Genomic DNA, 20,179 nt, shown 5'->3' with positions numbered 1-20,179 from the left:
ATCACAGCCACACCCCATTCATGCACTCTCCCTATAAAGTTAGTCAGCGAGTCAGCACATTGGGATACGGCTAATACAGTCCCAATCAAATCTTTAGGAGAGTAACCAATTGTGTCCTCACATTACTACTGTTTTCAGTTCTACATATTTTGTGACCTAGGGTTCAAAAATCAAGTCACGTATGGTTTGGTTGTGCTTTTTAGGGGGAGCCAGTCTGGATGGAAGGGAGGGTTTCTCTTGTCTTCTCTTCTGTCTTGTGTGACAGTAAGGTGGCTGAAGTGGGGCGAGCGGCGCTGTGTTTTGGCTGTGTGAGCTCCCTGTGGTTCAGGGGGAATTCCACTGGGCAATGCGTGACCCTGAACATTGGCCTTTCCTGTTTGGCAATGGTGATGGGCTATGGAGCTAAGAGGAAGAGGAAAGAAAGAGTCTGTTCAAGGACTGGTGCCTCTTGTTACACCATCCACACATGAGTGTGCAGCAAACAAGTACGCTTCTTCTGACAAAGCACATCAGGTGAAGCACACCTTCACACCTGATGGTGAGCAAAAAGCATTCTCTCAATGTGAGGTTTGTGGGTCTTTGTCTCAATTTGATTAATCATTTCAACGTGCAAAAAGACAGAGGAGGGGTTGTGTGTTTGTTTGGTTTACTCAAACATTCTGAGCTTGGGATTGATGGGAGATTAAGTACAGTTAACACACACACACACACACACACACAATCACAGAGAGAAGAACAGCAAAGCAATATATTCAGTTTGGGCGACTTCTCGTGATCTTATACTTATGTCAGAGTAGAGGGAGCGACCTTATCTCCAGAGTATCAACATAGATCTCTAAGCAGTAGAGTTGAAAATAACCTAACTCAAAGTGAAGTCAGTAGCTATTCTTAAGCAAGCCACAATCCACTTTTTGAGCCGATATAGTTCGCCTAATACAATGGACTTCATACACTTTAAAGAGACTTGAGTAACATACTGACATGCTGTACCTTTCAGTGCTTTAGGGGGAACAAAGATTTGAAAGGATTGCTTTTTCTCCTGCTGTACCGTTGAAGGCAAGAGGAAGTTTTATCTCAGCAGTAGGAGGAAGTTGAGAGGGCTATCAGAGAGCTGACACCACACTTCCACTACCTGTGAGAGGAGACAGGATGGTGACTATGTTCAGAGAGAAGTCAGTGTGACTGTGAATCTTGCCAGACAGCTTGTGACTTGCATAAAAACAACTGATGAGCAACAGGAAAGGCTGGCCAAGAGTTCCTTAAAGTGACACTCCGGCTTTTTCTTTACAAAATGTAGCTTGATGGTTTTCTGAACTGAGCTGAATTACAATGAAAGAGGGAATATGAGTTGAGCTATTATTTCACAAGTCCTATGTAATTATATGCTTTGTGGTAATGCTGTGAATGTGTGTGTCGTAGGTTACTAATAGTATTAACTAAATACTTCCTTACTGCTTCCCAAACTGGCAGATGAACTGATGAGGCCTGACTTCTGAACGGCTGCATTAATGTCCACTGAAGCGGGTTAACCAGACGGGACTCTCCAGCATTAAGACCTGCGCCATAGCAGACGACCAGCGTCACAGCCAGCATGTCATATCATGAGGTCTGCTTCTCCATCCAGCTGTATAATTCAATTTTCACCGGTGGCTGTATGACACTCACAAGTTGCATGAGAACTGGGATACTGGGAATATTACAAAATTAACAGCGGATGGCTCTGTTTGACATAAATAAATAAATGCAAATAGATGATTAGTTTGCTTCAAAACAATGAGAGATTTCGGATGGACAAACTCGTGTATAAACACACTAAGTAGGTGTGTTTGTGTAAAAACTATGGTGGGTAATGGACAAATAGATATTACATGTTTGATAGTACTTCATCTATGAGGTCTGATGTTTTCAGATCTTCACCACGAGGAGCAAACATACACAATCATCTTGGGTGCAGTCCAGAATGCCTTTGCTGGGTTTTTAGAGCAAAACCATCCTCTGTGAAGCAATAACAGAGGCACAGACCATGCAAGTCATGTTCAAATAAAACCCCCTCCGTATGGAAGGTTATGGGCGCGTCACAGTAAGTCATCCATGGCCAGCCTCCCATTATTGTCCCATAAAAAGCCAGTGGCGCCCTGTAAGCCATACATGTCACCACCAACAGCTCCACTGTCTGCTGCGTTTCCAGTCGGCACCCAGTAACATGATGGAGACAACAGGAAATATAAATTCATGAAACCACAAATACAAGACTGAGATTGAGCACAGACTATCAAGAAAGAGAAAGAGACGTGGCGAATGGAAATAAACATAAGGGTGAAGGATTGACATTTATAAAGTATAGCAGTGTAACAAATGATGTTAGCAATTATGAAAGCAATTAATACTGCATGAGATAAATGAGCCAAACCAGATTGTGGCAAAATATGAATTCCACTCTACAATATACATATATTCAAAGCAAATAATCTTCTACTTTCTACTCTTGTTAGAGTATCCAAAAGATGTCTATCATGATGTTGGTGCAATGATCATAATCCTGATTTTCAGCCTCAACACCAGACTAAATATTGCCACACCACATTCACCTGCCATCTAAATATGCACATGCACTCATACACACTGACATGCCTGTGGACAGACACGTGTCCTATACAAGCATCAACCTTAAAAGCAGGCGAGATGATAAAAGAGCAGCATTGATTAACTACCAAAGGTTAATCATGCAATGTTGTCATTCTGTTTAGACCGACGCTCTGAGGCCTGGCCAAACAGACCTGGCTGATAAGCATGGCAGGGGACTCAAAGCCTTTACACGTTACAGATTACCATCACATCAGCCCATGTACCGCTGTGATGCAAAGGCGCCTGACAACCTTACTGTAGTGCCCAGTATCCATGGGGCTGGGAGCAGGAGGAGGAGGAGGAGCAGGAGAAGGAGGGTGTCTGATCTAAAACTCCATTTACAAAGCTGTGCGGCTTCTCAGCCTCTTATGCTTGTACATTTAACCAATCTCCATTTTAACATCCAGCACATTACGACATATCCACCTATTCTGTTACATGGTTCAGCTTTTCAAAAGAACAACAAAACCCATCACACTGCTCTCTGTTTAATAAAGGAGAGAGGGGAATTGATTGACAGTGAATCAATCTATTTATTTAATAAATCAACAATGCAAATAATTGTAGTTGCTGCCCCACATCTGCTCATGTGTGTGCCTCCCCTAAACACACTGTCAAGCACAGTTTGTTGCCTCCGTGCACGATCACACGTACACACACACACACAGATACACACAGCAGTTAGTTATCAATATGCACACACACGTACCCCACCCTAACACAAACATGTGCGCACGGATAAAGGTACAAAGATGCACAAAATGTATACACAGACGACACACACGAGGATCTCTCCAGGTCGCTGTAATATCCCTGATCTTTGTTCCCACAGGGCTCCAAAGCATTTTTATCATTTCAACTAATTGATTGAGATGCAGCCTGTACAGTCCAGCGACTGTTAAGAGAGAGAAAGAAGGAGACAGACTGAGGGTGATGGTCCACAGGATATGCTGATTCAATTTACCTGCCGTTCTTCACTCCCCTCCCCCCCTCCTCGCCCAATCCCACTGAATTCCACCAGCAGGGCAGAAATGCTCACTCCTGACCGTTTCGCAGCCATAGTCGCTGGCTTAGCACTTTTCTCCATTTTCATTGCCATTCTTCACCTTTATCTGGCGTCCCTCCTCCCATCGTCTGCTGTCCTCCACTCTTTATCTGCTCTTTTTTTTCAGACAGGCTCCACACAGGGAAACAACGTTGTAAAGGTGGGAGAGGCAGATATTGTTTGGCCTATGTGTGTGTGTGTACTGTACATGTAGAGAGAGAGGCACTAATATGCTAAGGGAGATTTGGAACACGGCCAGATGCTGGGGGCATGTGTGTGTGTGTGTTTCTTCATTTTACAGAATAAGTATTTTAAGATGTCTCAAGGTTTCTGCATTTCCTCTGCTGAATATTATTGTAATAGGAGGACAACTTGGCCTTGGTGGAGGTATGCACTCACTCAATGCCTTCTAGTTATGAGTTATGAATTATGAAGTTAGTAAGGTTGATTTATCAAATAATAAATAATCAGCAACAGTTCTATTATTCTTATTATAACAATGCCACACTGCCTGTGTAAGTGTGTGTCTTGGTTCAGCATAATGCAGCAAATGGTTTCCTCTCATTAGGCCTTACAAGCCATTTCTCCGCCCTTGTGTCAACAGTGAGACTAGGTGAAACCATATGGTCTGTCTTGTCAAAAGCTGGATTGGAGGAATTGGGAGAGAACCAGCATGCATATTTCATTCACAGCCCGCCATTAGTTATGTAGGGTACACTAGGTAAGTAGGCTCACACGGTGGCCGTTTGTCTTTCTAATGGAGAGGGAAACTCCCATGCTCCTTTAATGGGAATGAATAAAGGATGAGTCCAGGCTCAGACACCAGGTTAAGACGCTGTTTAGCACCTCTGGCCCAGTGCCCAGTGTTAGAAGAAGGGAGAAGAGAGATTGAGTTTACAAGCTAGAGGGACAGAATGAGGGATCAGAGGACATCAGAACAAGCTGATGTAACATCGGGATGCATTTTTAAACTGGAATAAAGAACCAATATAGTTTTAAAATGCAAGAAAGGAGAAAATCATGAAGACATGTACACGTTTTCATTGAACTCCTATTTATTCTGCTAATTGCTTTTCCACGGCAAACCCTAACATAGCACAAAGCTATGGTTCTGGTCTTTGTTGTCTCAAGTCTGGTCCTATATACCACAGCAGACCCTTTGATCCACCTAAGCAGAAAATTAAACGGTAGAAACGAGAAAAACAAAACATAGAGGAACAGAAACCAGAGAGAGTAACTAAAGCAGTGTTTTACTGCAAAAGTCCTGGTGATTTTGCAGAGAAGGCACAGTTGGAGCTACAGCAGCTCAGCTTAGTCAGCAGAGTCAGCTATGTCAACAGTGGTCTATTGGGTAGCGACTGTGGACTGAGACAGTACAATAGGCTGTGGCATGCTGATTATTAAACTTGCCTGTCTGCTACCTCAGAGAGAGCCATAATGGCTGCCATCTGCCCGGGGTTATGGTAACTAGAAAGACCTCATGGCAACAGCCACCAGCACCTGTGCTCAACAGTCGGAACACCACATGAAAACAAGCCCACAGGATTAGCCTACTACTGGGGAGGAGTCAAAGGGTGCCTGAAAAGCCTCAGACAGAAAGAGGCTGGACATATCCAGCGGGACACTTCTGTCCTTGATCTGGCGGCCAGCGGAAAGCAGACGTTGTGTACTGTACATGAGCAATATGTCAGTTAGTATGCAAATGCTGCAAGCTGGATCTGTAGTCCTGATCATGATGGCAGCAAGAAATCTAATAGGTTTCATACACAATCAGAAGACAGACATGTAATACAAGATACATACAAAATCATAATGACTGACTACTTTTAATGACTGAGGTGTCAAATGAACTTCCATGCTTTCGGAACACGGAAGAACAAAGCAGCAACTCCAGCCGAGCAGCATGCATTGTGCTCTGAGAGTCCAGAGAGTATTTGATGAGCTGTGGCTGATTGCTGGTGCAATGTGACATGGTGTGAGTGCATCTTATTTTAGAGTGAGAGGTTGAGATAAGGTGTTAAAAAGAGGTGAGGGGAAAGGAATGCTGAGGTGTCCTTGTGAGGCTCGATATTTTGGCAAACACATACACACACACACACACACACACACACACACACACACACACACACTGGATTTCATCCTCCCTCACAGGCAAGTTATAAAATTACAACCAGAAGTGGTCAAACCATTTTTATTGCAATTGGCAAAATCCGGACCACTGACTTGGGGGTCTAGTCCTATTAAAACTTGAATTATTATACATTGGCTTTCCCTTTAGAACAGTCTGTACATTTGTATGCTCTGAATCCTGCTTCTTTCCAAAATTGCAGCTGTGTTGAGGGACGGAATCAACAGGATAACACCATTGTCCTAATGTACATAATGTGTTGTGTAATGGCAGTAGTTGTGAGTCCTCCCTCTGAGGGAATTCACCCAGAGGCACCACACTTAAATTCTGATTACATGCCGTGATAGGTTTGAATCAAATACTTAGAGAAAAAGGAATATTCATCTCTGTTAAGGCGTGTACATGGCGTGACACACATGACTCACACACACTAGCTCTCTCACTTCCCCTCTGTTATCCTCCCTCCCTCTCTCTCTCTCTCTCTCTCTCTCTCTCTCTCTCGCTCTCTCTCTCTCTCTCTCGCTCTATGACAGTAATGTATTTAGCTGCCGTGTTTATGTTTCTGCTGGGTCAGCCTCTTGTAAGGGAGGATGACTGGATGTGAGCACTCAGTCCCAGTCAGCTACATGGTGGTTACAACAGATACACAAGCAGACGCTCAGATCTAACAGTACAAAGTCATGGCTGAGACTGTGAAATGCATGTAAGAAGAGGAATGCACACGTACACACTCCAACATTCATGCTGCAGAATCCAGCACATTTTTATGAAGAGGGTTAGAGTAGCTGTGTGTAATATATAAGAATGCCATCTCTCTCTGATACAGCAAAGACAAGCTTTCTGGGGAAACAGGTGTCCATCACTTGCCCCAAACTGCTTGGTCCAACAAACAGTGACTATGGGCTTGCCTGTGGCAGGCTAATTGGAAGCAGCTATAGGACATCCTGAGCGCTCAGGTCTCCTGCACTTGACTGGCCTCACCATTAGACTGACTGGCTCCTGTAGCCTCGGGCAGAGTGCTGTCTGCACACCCTAATGACCACTGACTCACTCAGCACGCAGCACTGCCACCACATTAGTCCAGCCCGGAATAGCCCCAAATCAAGAGAGATGAGAAGGGAGTTAGGCAGATAGGCGCCCCTACAGTCATAGAAGATGCTGCTGAAGGCCACATTTAGCTATGTTGTCTTGTATATCAGCTCTACTGTATTCTAAAGTATTTAATCAGACTCTGAATGAATCGCATCAGATTTTTTATACAGAAAACACAACATCCCATAAATAGTCAAATCAATAACCACACGAGTACATTTCTGTTGAGCACTTGTTGAGATTCACTATTGGGTGGTTTAAACGTGTATTTCTTGCTTTGCTCCCAAAGAAATGTCAAGCACTGTCAGTCCAAATGTAGCAGCATGAATCAGTGTTAATGTTTCAGAGACAATTATTCAGAGTTAAGGTATTGATCTCCTCACAGAGGAGCCGTCTCAGAGGGTTTTTGCATATCTCATGGGGCAGCATGGCTCAGCAAGGTAGAGCAATTGTCTAGGGATTGGAAGGTTCCTGGTTCCGGCTCCGCTTTGCGAACATGTTGAAGTGTTCCTGAGGGAGACACTGAAAACCCTGAACTTGCAACTACAGGTTTGCACAGCCAAACATCTCATGATAGAGCAAAACTGAAACAATAAGCTGGCTTAAAAGGCTGTGGAAAACAGAGAGCGATGGGTTAACCGGGCTGTGAAGTCCACATGATGGCAGGACAGAGGAGTGCTCTGTGCTCAGCTGACCATGGGGGGTAGGAGGGAGTGAGAGAGTGAGAGAAAGGGAGGGTGTGATAGAGACAGGGAGAGTACTGTGATCGTCCTAAAGGAAAGGAACAAATGTCTTCTGGCAGCACAGCATAGGACAATACAAGGAGAAATACTGTTTTAATTTTTCAAAATGCTCACTTGTGTGTGTGGTTGAGTTCACATTCTTTGAGGAGAGTGTAAATGAAAGTAAAGCGGGGAAGTGAGTGTGAAACAGACATGGCCTGTCTAAAATACACCAAGTGCTATGTCAGCCAAAAACACACCTCCGAAAAAGTCAATACTGGGTATTGATTACTTCTATGCAGGTCTTATGCAACATCACTGCCTCAGTGTACAATCATGGTGAGAGCACTGTGTGCAAGCAGGAGTCTGGAGAGCCCATGAGAGACCGAAAAGTAAATTCTTCATGTGTACAACAGTGGGGTTCTTAAAACAAACCACACAATGTGAAGTAAAGCCTGGAAACACTGGGAGAATGATGTTGGAATACATACTTTACAAAGAGACAAACACAGAGAGGGAACCTACAAAGGAAGCAGGAGGGGATGATGGGACAGATGTGTCATTTAAACATCCCTATGTATACTACACTTTGATGTCTGCTTGTTTACTATACTTGCTAAGTACAGTCTAAGGTTTGATTGCCCTGGACAGACATCAGCAGATTAGGAAAGATACGTCACACAGACCCTAGCAGACATTGGCTGTCAAGCGGAAATGGAAAGTAAAGTCTGCCCTAAAGGCTGAGCTTTCACAGCCATGTAGGTGAGACTTCACCAACCCTCCTCTCCTCACCTGCTACTTCCTTTTCCTCATGCTCTTTGTCCATCAACCCCTCCCTTCCATCGTCCTACTCTTCCCTCTTCTCCTCACCTGAAAACCTCCAAATCAGCAGCAGTCCCATCAGGGCCCTGACGTGAGCATGGAGATGGCCACGCTTAATCAATCGCGCCAGGTTGCCAAGACAACCTTGATTTCCTGTCGGCCGTTTTGCAGACCACTGGTGATTGCGCCGGGTGTCCATTGCACCTGCAGCCCTTTTCTCCTCCTCCCCCTCTTCCCTGTCTCATTAAGCACTCCTTATCCCTCATCTCCCTCCATCTCCCCTCACGCTGTACAGCCACCATGGACAAAAGAGGGACACAGAAATATTTTCAAAGGTAAAAGAGATTACACTCTAGAGCGATAGAGAGACTTGGTTTTGCACAATCAAAACAGTGCGGATGCACACTGACACACGCACACAAACACACTTAAAACCAAACATACACAACCTTTCATTCCCAACAAAAGCAACAATGACACCTATCACATCTCCCTCAGACGGTGATGTCATTGCACCTGGGGAGCGTTTACACTCATTCCACCTCTCACACACACACATCCTTCCCCCTACAGTCTCTCTCTCTCTTCCTGGAAGGAATGGCACCTCCTGTTTTTTTCATTAATGGAGAGCTCATTAATCGTGGCTGATAACGAGGACGTGGGACAGGGACATGATTAAGGGGCTCTCTCTCCTTTAGCTGGGCGCCCTTGGGGATAAACAGCCAGGATGTGTGTGTGTGTGTGTGTGTGTGTGTGTGTGTGTGTGTGTGTGTGTACGCATGTTAAAACCAGTTAAGGACACACAAACTGTGCTTTATCTAGGACATCGCTTGGACAGGGTACTACAGGTTTTTTGGTAGAATGATATACAGCAGCATTTATGGGTATGATTACTGCTATAATCACTAAGTGGCTCTTATTCCTGCCTTAGCTTTTCCCTGTGCCTTATATGAACCTACCCACTTTAACTGTCCCGTCCCCGGCACTTGGACTTCAGCGAATCTGTGGCGCTTTCTCTGCTTTTGTACGATGTGGCTGTGACTCCTGAGCCTCTCCCACAGCTGAGGAGAAACTCTCATGAGAGAAATGCTTACTTCCACATGAGTCAAAATACACCCAATAACTGTGATTACTGCTTGTTATGAATTTCTCAGCTTTCGGCTGAACTAATTTTGAATAATTTGTCAATTCAGTAGTGTGTCATAATGGAATGGAGTCGCATTAGTCGCTAGAGGGAAAACTATGTATGCCACAGTGGGCCTAATTTCTCAGTGTCAAGCAGGCTGTAGACTATGAAATTGTTGACTGGAAGTTAAGATGATTTCCTGTCTGATGACCTACAGACAGTAGAAGTCTCTGCTTTGTGTTTGTGTGTACGTTCAGCTAAAAATTTATTTTTGTTATATAACAAATGATTGTGACACCATAATAATTTCTCACATATTATTTCTCTCTTATACTCTCACTATTTATTACTTTAAAAAATTAAATAAATGAAATAAATAGAATAAATAAAATATGAATTAATGAATTACATAGAATTAAAAAATAAAATAAAATAAATAAAGTATGTGCAGTTTCAATTAGGAAATATTCTATTAAAAATAAAAATGGAGGTCATGATAACAGCCACAAACACAATGGTTAAGATGTGTGAGCCAGAGAGCAGAGATCAGTGTGTACATACATAAGACCTTTGCTTTACAGCAATCATTTAGACTTCCACACGTTAAATCCAATCTGTCTGGACAAGGACCCTAATCCCCTCTCCATGGCCACAGACAAGCAGACAGTAATCCTCCATATTTGTATATTAATAGCCAGGGTCTCGGGGGTGGGGTGAACTTTCTATATTGTGTTGTGTTCTTTATTGGTTGGTTAATCTGCTTGTAGATCAGAGGAGCCAGTACATTTAAACCTGGGTTTTAATCAGAACATATAGCCCGCTCTCCCTGGAGGATAAGCTCCCCACGACCAAGGGAAGAGCCTGGCTGGGCTCAATAGACTCATCAACAATGAAAAGCTTGACATCAATGTTATCTGTCATGAGGCAATACAATATTTAAGTGGAATTCGGATCCAGGCTGCTCTTCCCTTTTCTAAAATGAGGGGCATATAAAGCCTTATTCAAACACTGGTCGGCTACCTTTGCAGCATAATGCAAGCTTCAGTCTGCTCTAATATGCTGACAGGGGAGTTCTGAATCAATGGATAGACACATATGTCCCATTAAGGAGTAACAATCAGCCACTCCAACAGATTCAGTTAAAATGCTGTTCCACACCAGCAGGTATAACAAGTAAAGTGAAGAGGTGAAGAGAGGTGAGATTCCTTTAGATCTGAATCACGTAGCAGTTTCTGCCCTACTCTCAACCCGTCTAGACGTTGTGTCACTGCCACACCCCACCGGACATCCATCCTGATTCAATAGATTTATCAGACAGCCATTCGATTAGAAGGGCACTGCTTTAAATTAGCTGGTGAGTCAGGGAATGATGTAGGTTGGCTGAACAGGAGGGCCATTACTGTCTTAGGGGACATTGTCCTCGTTACCAATGGTCTTATATTACTAGCGATCACTGTAAACGTAAGGCAATGAGATAGGATAACTGCTGATGTTATCGATTTGGCCAATTTGTACACAAGCCTTAGACAAAATTATTCAGACATCGGTGCAAGGGGTTGCAGTACATATGGGGTTAAGAGAGAGTAACGAGGGGGGGAGAGGGGGGCACCCAGAGGAGATGTGTGGCTCTCCCTTGTGATTTGCTGGGAGAAGGGATGGAGGGAAAAGGGGAAAACCAAATGAAACAGGCCCCTTGGGAAGTGACATAGAAGTTCACACCAAGGTAAAGTCAGGTGGAGGCCAGGAATGCATTCATTCAACCACTGCTAACCTGCTCTACATACACACACACACACACACACACAAATAAACCAAAACTACACAGCTTTCTGATGCAGCACTGAAAGACCACGTAACTCTCATGGGGAAAATCTCATGGGAGCAACCCCCACCCCTGATTGCCCTGATGGACTATAACAACAGGAAGCCAGCTTGGTTTGCAACACACCACACCTACAGATAACTGTGCCCTCCTCCCCTCCCTCCCCTCCCTCACTCAGGCATGCATGTATAAACACAGAGAAACATTCACACCCACACAGAGAGACACACATGTACACGTAGCCCTTCCTCGCTTCAGTCCGGCCTATTCCTCATTATTCATGCATTACATCAGTGGCTGTCATTTATAAGTCATCACAGTGCGTCTAAGTTAATCCCTCTAAACATGTGCAGTGTGGGGCAGAAGAATCGATGGCACAATGCCTACTGCTGCTGGCATGGGTGGCGAGTGAGACGTGCTGCAGCCTGGCACTACAACAACGAGAGGCTGAAGCTGGCAGGGGGTGGGTTTTTCAGTTGCTGAATAGACCTTGTTTATCTAGGTCCCTCTGGGAAGTCAGAACACTGCTGTGAATAGAAGCCAGTTAGCACCGATGGCATAATAAGACCAGGGGGAGGATGGGGTCATTGAAATTCATGGCAGGCTACTGTCAAGACAAAACACACTTGCCATCTGTGGCAGCAACTCAAAGGAACAAGGAAGTATTTTCTAAGGCTGGGGATTTGGGTTAACAACACAGCATTAGATAACCAGCAAGTTTTGATCAACTGTTGCTTACTCATTAGAAAATACCGCAATGGGAAGAGGAAACGGGCATCAGCTTTTGTAAAGGAGAATAACAACTTTTCTCTAAAGCTGAACAACTCGGGCTAAGTTGTGAATTCCCTTAGATGACTGACACTAACCTATAACAAGCAAAAAAGGAAACAGGCAATTTTCTCTGAGCCTTCTGTGTCATACTGTGTCTGAACACTCTTTTTCACTTAACCACTCAAAGGTGAATGGAAGCACTAGGAGTCAAGGCAGACACAGTCACGGTGCTCTTCAGCCCTGTCTCAGCTGGAAAGCAAGGTGCTCTGCACAAGAGAAAAAAAAGACCTTTCTTTCCTGAGCTCCCCCTTCAATTTATACAGCCAAATCTTTTTAGCACATCTGAAAAGAGACACTATTTTTTTCCCTCTCAATGCAGTGTGAAACAGCCAGGCCTACATCTCAGCAATAGCTTGAACGCTTTCTTCCAAGCTTTCATGTTTTCTGCCCAGTTTGTGGTCTCCACAGCCCCCGACGAGGAACCTTAAATAGGCTGCCACAGGTGCTGGGGGCAGGAGGGGAGGTGAAGGAGGGCGGGCTGGATGGGAGCAGGGCCGCAGGAAGCCTCTTGTTTTCACAGAGATGAAGGGCTTTCAGGTTGCATCCTGGGCCGCAATCTCTCACACACTTCCTGGTTTTGTTCACACTGAGGTAAGAGAAAATGACAGCCTAACCTTCGCCCCGAGGAGCTGATCGATAGCTTCTGATGAGACAGGATGTGTGTCTGCTGTTTGCGGAGTTGAATGGCCTAAAATGAGAATGAACCATTCTGGATTTGATTTTAAACCATGTTCATTAATGGTCCTCAATCAGGGCTGATTTAAGGGTTCATTTATTCGGAGTGCTGGTTCATTACTGATGATTATAAAAGTTTGCATATAATTTCTGTCCTGACCTCTTCATTTGCTTTTAGAGCACAATTAACATTGTTCCAAGCTCTTACATCCTAATTACTGAAAAGATAACGCTGCCTTCCTTCAAATTTAAGTTCCTCCTTAACCAGTCACTTAGTTCTGTCCTTGTATTTAAAAAGATCTATTTAGCAGACATTTGCATAAAAGGGCTGGCAGAGAGGTTGGCGGTGAGGAGGGGTGCAGATGAACAGACATTTCATACATGCACTCAGTGAGAAGCTTCCCCCTTTTCTCTGTTGCACTCTCATATTCTCTTTCTGTTCTGAATGTGTCCTTCTTGAGAAGGCCAGCATTTGACTGTGAGCCACACCCTGTTCTCTTGCCAAAGGAAACTTTCAATCTCTGCCTCCCTCTCTCACTCCAGCTCTCGCTCTCTCATACTTTTGTCAGGTGTTATTTATGAGCACTGTATAGCCGAGTTGCTGCGTGCCTACAGCACCTGCTGGTGTTGGAGACTAAGAGCCAAGGCAGCTGCCAGGGAGGGAGGGTGGGTGAGAGAAAAGAGGGAGAATAAAAAACAATATGTAGAAAAAGAGTGATACAATTCGAGAGGAATATAGAAATAGGGTCATTACAGTTTTGCTGATGTTTTGAGCAGCGTGGCATGCAGCTAACCAGTTGTTAACTCATGATGAGGCAATGATACTGCACAGTACACACCCGCAGTATTGGTGACAATAATAGGAGGCCGAATTAGGAGGCCAAAGTAAGCACACAAGTAATGAGCAGGCACTAATTAATAATGTTGTACAACTGCGAACATGATCAATTTAAGGCTATGCTTCATTGACTTACAGGCAAAAGCAGCGGCGTCAGTGTAACAAGAGAGGGGAGGCTGCTGTCAGTGCGAGTAGGAAGACAGATGTAAGATGGCCAGGACATGTGGATCGGAGGGTATCTACTCTCTTCCCCTTCATTACCCACTACACACACATCACACCCACACACGTATTTAAGGAACGTGCTTATGAGGCCACAGTGTGTATTGTCTGCAAACATCTGAATGATGGCAGCCGTAAGCCAAGCCAGGACAGGTGGGCTGAGAGAGGTCAAAGGGCATTTGAATTCCAGCACCCAGAGTTAAGGGGACATAAAAAAAATACTCAGTGCTTTGCTGTAGGAGGCCATCATTACCATTTCCACTTGTGCTTTGCTTGGTAACATATATTTATGGACTGGTCAGCAAGAGGGGCATCGACTTTATATTTCCACTCCATTCCAATACTTCATCATAATCATTCCTTCCCAAAGGAATGCTCCAAAAGTGAATCTAATTACAACTGGTAAATATAGGATTTATTAAGTGCTTAGGAAATATGACCAAAAGCATCTCAACAAGAAAAACAACGACACTGAGGGAAGTTTCCTTTGAAACCTCTGGGTTGGGTCAGGAACCGTGCGCTGTTGTGGGGCTGCACAAATAAATATGAACTGATTTGATTTGCTTTAGTACAGTAATATAGTAAAATCTAATAAATACCGATAGATGATTGTCTTCTTTATGTAATATGACCTGCATTATTACCTATAAGACAAACTGTAGTTTGTCTCTGCATCAGTGTGACCAGGATTGGCTGCCTCCTTGAGTCCCACAGACCTCATGGGGAGCTAAACAAAACCCTCATACGTTAAATGGGGCAATGTGGATGCTCCATGCCTCCTGCTGTTCTCTCTCCCTGCTTCCCTCCCTCTGTTCTCAGGCTAGCTATTCTCCTCTCATTAATCCTGTGTGGATGTTTATGCATGTTGACATTTGGTGTAGTAGCCAGCGTTCTCTCTGACTAACAAACAGGATGACTAAGGTCTTTTGCCTGAGCTGCCTAACCTGGGCTAGCTCAGTGCGAGGGCTTTAGGGACAGAGAATCACTCCATTTGTTAGTCACTATGGTCCTCGGGACATCACAGCCAGGCTGTGCTATTAGAATGAGTGTGTGAATATGAATGCATGCCCCCTCAGGAGGGCCATTATCAGTTCTGTGTGCTATGGAGAGGAAAATCAATATGGTCATCATAACAGGCTGGCAAAAAGCCAACCTCTACACTGTGTTCAAAGCACAACGTGTGGAGGCGTATTACTCCTTATCTAATGTCATCTAATTTTATCCATGCAGACAGAAACACTGTGGGACTATAATAAGGTCAAGTACATTTAAAGAGATGAGACATCCAACACAAACACCTCTGAAAAATGCATCTACACCCAGCGGCCACTTTATTTCATATACCTGGACAGTCCAGTGTAACAGTGTTTTAACTACAAGCTTCACCAGTGACAATACTTGCTATCCAATATTGGATTGGATTGTACAGGTGTATCTAATAAAGGGACCACTGAGTGTACTTTATTTGAAGGTGTCAAAACACATCAAACAGTCATATAAAATGGCCACTGAGGTTTGGCCTGATGAGTGTTTTGTCACAATCCCCTGCTGGGTCCCGTCTTCTGCCTGTTGTGTTGGTCCAGTGTTTTTCATTTACTGCTCAACCAAGGATCACGGGAGGAGGGGTTGAGAAAGAGGGAGGTGGCAGAAGGTAAGGATAGATGTAAAGGGATACACTGTGGGTCTGACAAGCGAAAACACACATCAAGGGGCAGCACTGGGCCCACTGTACACTGTATTTAACTCCACAAGGATGCCAATTTAGAGGTAATCTATCCCTCTAGTATACACACTACTAGAGAATATGACATCTCTCCCCCCACACCTGGGCCCCGGGGCCACGGAGGAGCCAAGAAATAATGGAAAAAATCTGTTAAAATATGTGTAATATCTATTTGTTGCCTGTTTGTACACCTGCCTGTCTGTTTGAGGATTCATGAGGTTGAAGTCAGCTTGTGAGCACACCTGTCTGACCATGGCTCAGTGTCAAGAGTCAGGAGAGGAGGGCAAAGGAGCATATCTGCTCAGTTAGCTTACACGATACACTCAAGTGACCTCGCCGCCTTAAACTGCAAAGCAAAAACTACCGAACCATATCCTTTTCTGTCTCTGCATCAGTGCATAGATCAAGGCTTTGTAAGCTGTTGCAGACACACAACACTTACTTAACAAACATGTAGCATGTTAGTATGGATCGTAATCCTCATGTCATGTCACTCCACTACTTAAATGATCTTCCACAATGGTGAACAGCAGTCAAGGCAACCGTTGTATTTTGTTCAGTTCAGTGAACTGACACATTATAACATGATCCCGCCGCCTCACCCGTCCACATTATCCCCCCACCCCCCACTCAGAAACTCCAGGACATGTCTGTCCTTTCAGACACATGTTAGTGTACACTGGATGGTTGCGTCATCACCATTTATGGAATCACACAGTCCCCCATCACATGAGCCCTTATTGACCATGCAGGGAATTTGGCAGAAACTCCTATTGTGTCAAAAACTGCACATTATAGAACACATTTTTTGTTCGAAAAATGCCATGGGAATGTGTCAACCCTTAAAATATAAGCAGCAAAAGTGATGCAGATGCAAGCTACATTTCCGAGACAAAAATGTCAACCTGAGTGCCACAACACAGGCCCTTGAAGGCCTGAGGACTGCAAGATGGAAGGATTTGATGAATTCTGTGAGCGTTCCACAGATTCCTCCCTCGCAGGGACCTTTGGGAAGAGAATGGGTCATATGCAAATGGCATGCACAGTATGGAGGAGAAGTTTCCCACAAGCCGAGTGTGAAAAGGGCTCTCCCTCCCCATGCCGGGCCCACTGAATGGGCCTTTTCTTCTGCCACTGAAAGTGTATGAGGTAGAGCAGGCAAACTGCAAAGGTAACTAGGCTCTTTCTCCTCAGGCTGTCTCACCATAGCCTGAACACACAATGGTTCATTTAAGCATTCAGCCACACAAACCCTAATAAAGCACATCCAAGCACAGTTAAGGGGGTTGCTGAAACTGACTCGGGGTTTAAAACTCCTTCTTTATGGAGGAAGAGCACCTTTTTATAGGGTAATGCTCTCTGCCTCCTTGGGAGCAGCTAATCATTAAGCTGTGCTAACAGAGGTGGGAGTGTGGTTGGTACATCACATAATTTTCATTCGACTGAGTGGTCGGATGAGGACAGACACTGATGAACATCCTGAAGGAGAAGAATACACTTGAAAGAAACTATTTTCGGCAAAAGGTTTAATACAAATGTAAAATGAATCCTAAAAGGCAAACTATAGTGACAGAGTTCTAGAAAAGTACACTAATTAAAACAAATGAAGGGCTGAACTGAAAGAGGTTGTTTTCTAGCCCAACTTTGACCTGGTTTGGGAGGACTGCTGCCACACATCATGCTTTATATCTGTCAGCACTGCTCCTTCAGTTGTCACCTGCTGCAGAATCCATTGCACACCTCAGCCGCTTCTCACCAAATCTCTCCATCCCCCTTCCCATTCTACGGGGGAACATGGGGTTCACGGTTTAAGAGTTTAAGGGGACATGGAGGAATTGACAGCAGGAGGAGAGCAGAGGGAGGGAGGGAGGGGCAACAAAACTGCGGCCCAAACTCCACCCTCTATTGAACAGACTTATGCACAAACACAATTGGACATGCTGGAGGCCTCACAATGGCACATGGGGGGGGAGTAAAGTCATACTCTAGGCACGCATGGGTGCCTAGGTCAGGGGGCAATCAACAGCACCCCTGGTTACTGTGTCTTAACCCCCAAATAAAAAAGGAGCTCTGGAGGGAGGACTTAGAGGGAAACGGGGAGGGGAGAGAGAGAGAGAGCGAGAGAGAGGAGTGGAAGTGGGGAGATTTTATTCTTACTTGGCACTTTCAAATGAAGCTACTGAGGAAGTTGGTGTAAAGCAGGCAGATAAATGAAAAATTTCCTCCTTTGTCAACTCCTCGCACAAAAGGCCGGACCTTTTAAATGTAAACACGTGTCTTTTTAAAACACTGGAGTGACATGTGGAGTTACAGATTGGCCCCCACCTCCTCCTCCCGAGCGTTTACTCTGGCTCAACCCAAACATTGGATGTTCTACCAAACTGCAGCTGTTGCCAAACCACATTGTTTGTTCTCAAAAGAAATGTGACAGTGTACGGATGATTTAAACTTTTAAAATAGTGTTTTACCAGGCCAATATCCATGATCTTCAAACCTACAACCTCATATTTGATGGATGATTCATCAAGGTGAAAGTGTGGTGTGAAGAGAAGAGAAGAGGAAAGGATGAGACAAACAAGCCTTACGATAATGTCCAATATAACAGATTCCTGTCCTGCTATAGGCACACACTCCTGATTCCCTTAGAACAACTCTCTCTTATGGGAGATATATATTTCTTTGCCCCGTAAAGCTTTATTTATTTGACTGGGTGGAATTCCTCTATTCCCAAATCACTGAGTTAAGTTATTTTAGTGGGGATTCCTCTATTCCTGAGGGGAGCTGAGTGGGGAGAAAAGACAGAGGAAGCTGTAGTATCCCACAGATTGCAAACACCTGTCGTCCTGCAGGCTGTTAACACCTCCTGTTTTTCGGTAGGGACTGGAGCTCACCTTGATCTCAGCTCCCTGTGCTAGTTAGGGGATCTGGCACAGACACTGATTTAGTTCATAATAAGTGGACACCACTTGAGGTCTCACTTGATAATAAAAAACCCTATATGTTTCCCAGGAGATGGCTACTGAAGGCTTATTCTCACAGCCTGGAGATGATGGGAGGAACCTCAGGCTGGAATATGTTTCTACAAAGGAAGGTTATCCACATCAAAGCGGTTCTATGAAAACTGGAAGTAAAACTGAAGAAAAAAAAGTGATGTGCTGACAACCATTCTCATTTGACTTCCAGCGGAGGAATTCCATCAAACAGCAGAGATCTTGATTTACATGACAGAGCACCAGCTTTGTTAAAAAGGGGGTGGGAAGTGGATTCAACGGTAGAACTCTTTGATGCAAATGAGACGACACATTTCCCCTCATCAGAGACGCAACAAATGACACGCACATATTGAAATCTCTCCAGAACAAAATCTCATAGATGCCCTGTGAAATACCTAGGAATGACAGGCTCCAGAAAACACAATTCACCAACGGGTTAAACGCAACATAAACCAACCGAGATGACAAGGACAGTTAAAGCCGAGGACATCTAAAGCGTCCAACATGAAATAAACCGCATCACAACCCGCATGTCCAAAGAAAATTCACACGACCAAACAAAAACAGGAAAGCTCACTCAGTTTACAGAGTTGATCGCTTTTTACAAATCAAAATCCCCTGATTTCCTGCATGATAACCACGCTCTCTGCTCCTATTAGCTACACTGGGTGCCTCAACTCGTGGCTGACAGACAACACACTGCATGTCCCGAGACAGCCGCTTTACCTCTGACTCAATACTTAAATAGTAACAATCCTAAGTACCACTCCAATACACACCACATAGCCAACAGACGAAAACCAGGTAGGTTCAGTGCCGATGTGATCTTAAAGCACTGCGAAAAGATCCGTAAAGTTTACTTCAAATTTAGCAAAGTGATCGTTTACTATCATCTCCCTGACAAACAGGACAGAAAATCTACAACAAAGACAACAAAGTCTCGGACACTGACCATATAGCTTACTTCATAGCCATAACCTAAGTTAAGTGACACCATAACGTAAGTGAAAAGCGGTTAAACCTGCAATATACCTAAACGGAAAAAAGTGGCGATAGTGTGATCTCTAACTGGACTATTGATATTAATGTCGAAAATAAGAAATGATGGAATAACGGGAGAAGGCTCAGCAGGCTCGCGCGCACCGTCCTGTAGGGAGAAGAAGAGAATAAGAGCAGGATTCCCAGCGCGCGCCTGGCTGGAGAGGATCCGCTGTCCTTATATGGGCTGTACGGGCTCACGCGCTCTGCTCACACAAACAGCGCGTGAGAGATCCCCGATCTATCACCGAGCTCACTCACATCCATGTTACAGCACATTTACTCCACTAAACACCAAGCGAAAACACCAAACACTGCTCATGTACGCAGCTCCCGCACTACCAAAGCAGATATAAAGTGGAGGATTAAGAATAAAGAATGTTCACAGCGACATACAACTCAACAACACGCGCTCCTCCGCGATTCCACACCAACGTAACGAAATAGTATTTCCGTTACAAAACAATAAAGCAAGCC

General features: G+C 44.4%; 1 protein-coding gene across 1 annotated transcript in view; it reads right to left on the bottom strand.

The window, feature by feature from the left end:
- Nucleotides 1-20,179, bottom strand: part of zeb1b (zinc finger E-box binding homeobox 1b) — a 44,621-nt gene that overhangs the window by 23,678 nt on the left and 764 nt on the right. The gene's annotated exons all lie outside the window — the stretch shown is intronic.

The sequence above is a fragment of the Genypterus blacodes genome, unplaced genomic scaffold, assembly GCF_046128005.1.
Source record: "Genypterus blacodes isolate CSIRO-AG114 ecotype Tasmania unplaced genomic scaffold, CSIRO-AGI_Gbla_v1 ptg000076l_1, whole genome shotgun sequence".
NCBI lineage: Eukaryota > Metazoa > Chordata > Actinopteri > Ophidiiformes > Ophidiidae > Genypterus > Genypterus blacodes.
This window is presented reverse-complemented; position numbering and strand designations above follow the sequence as displayed.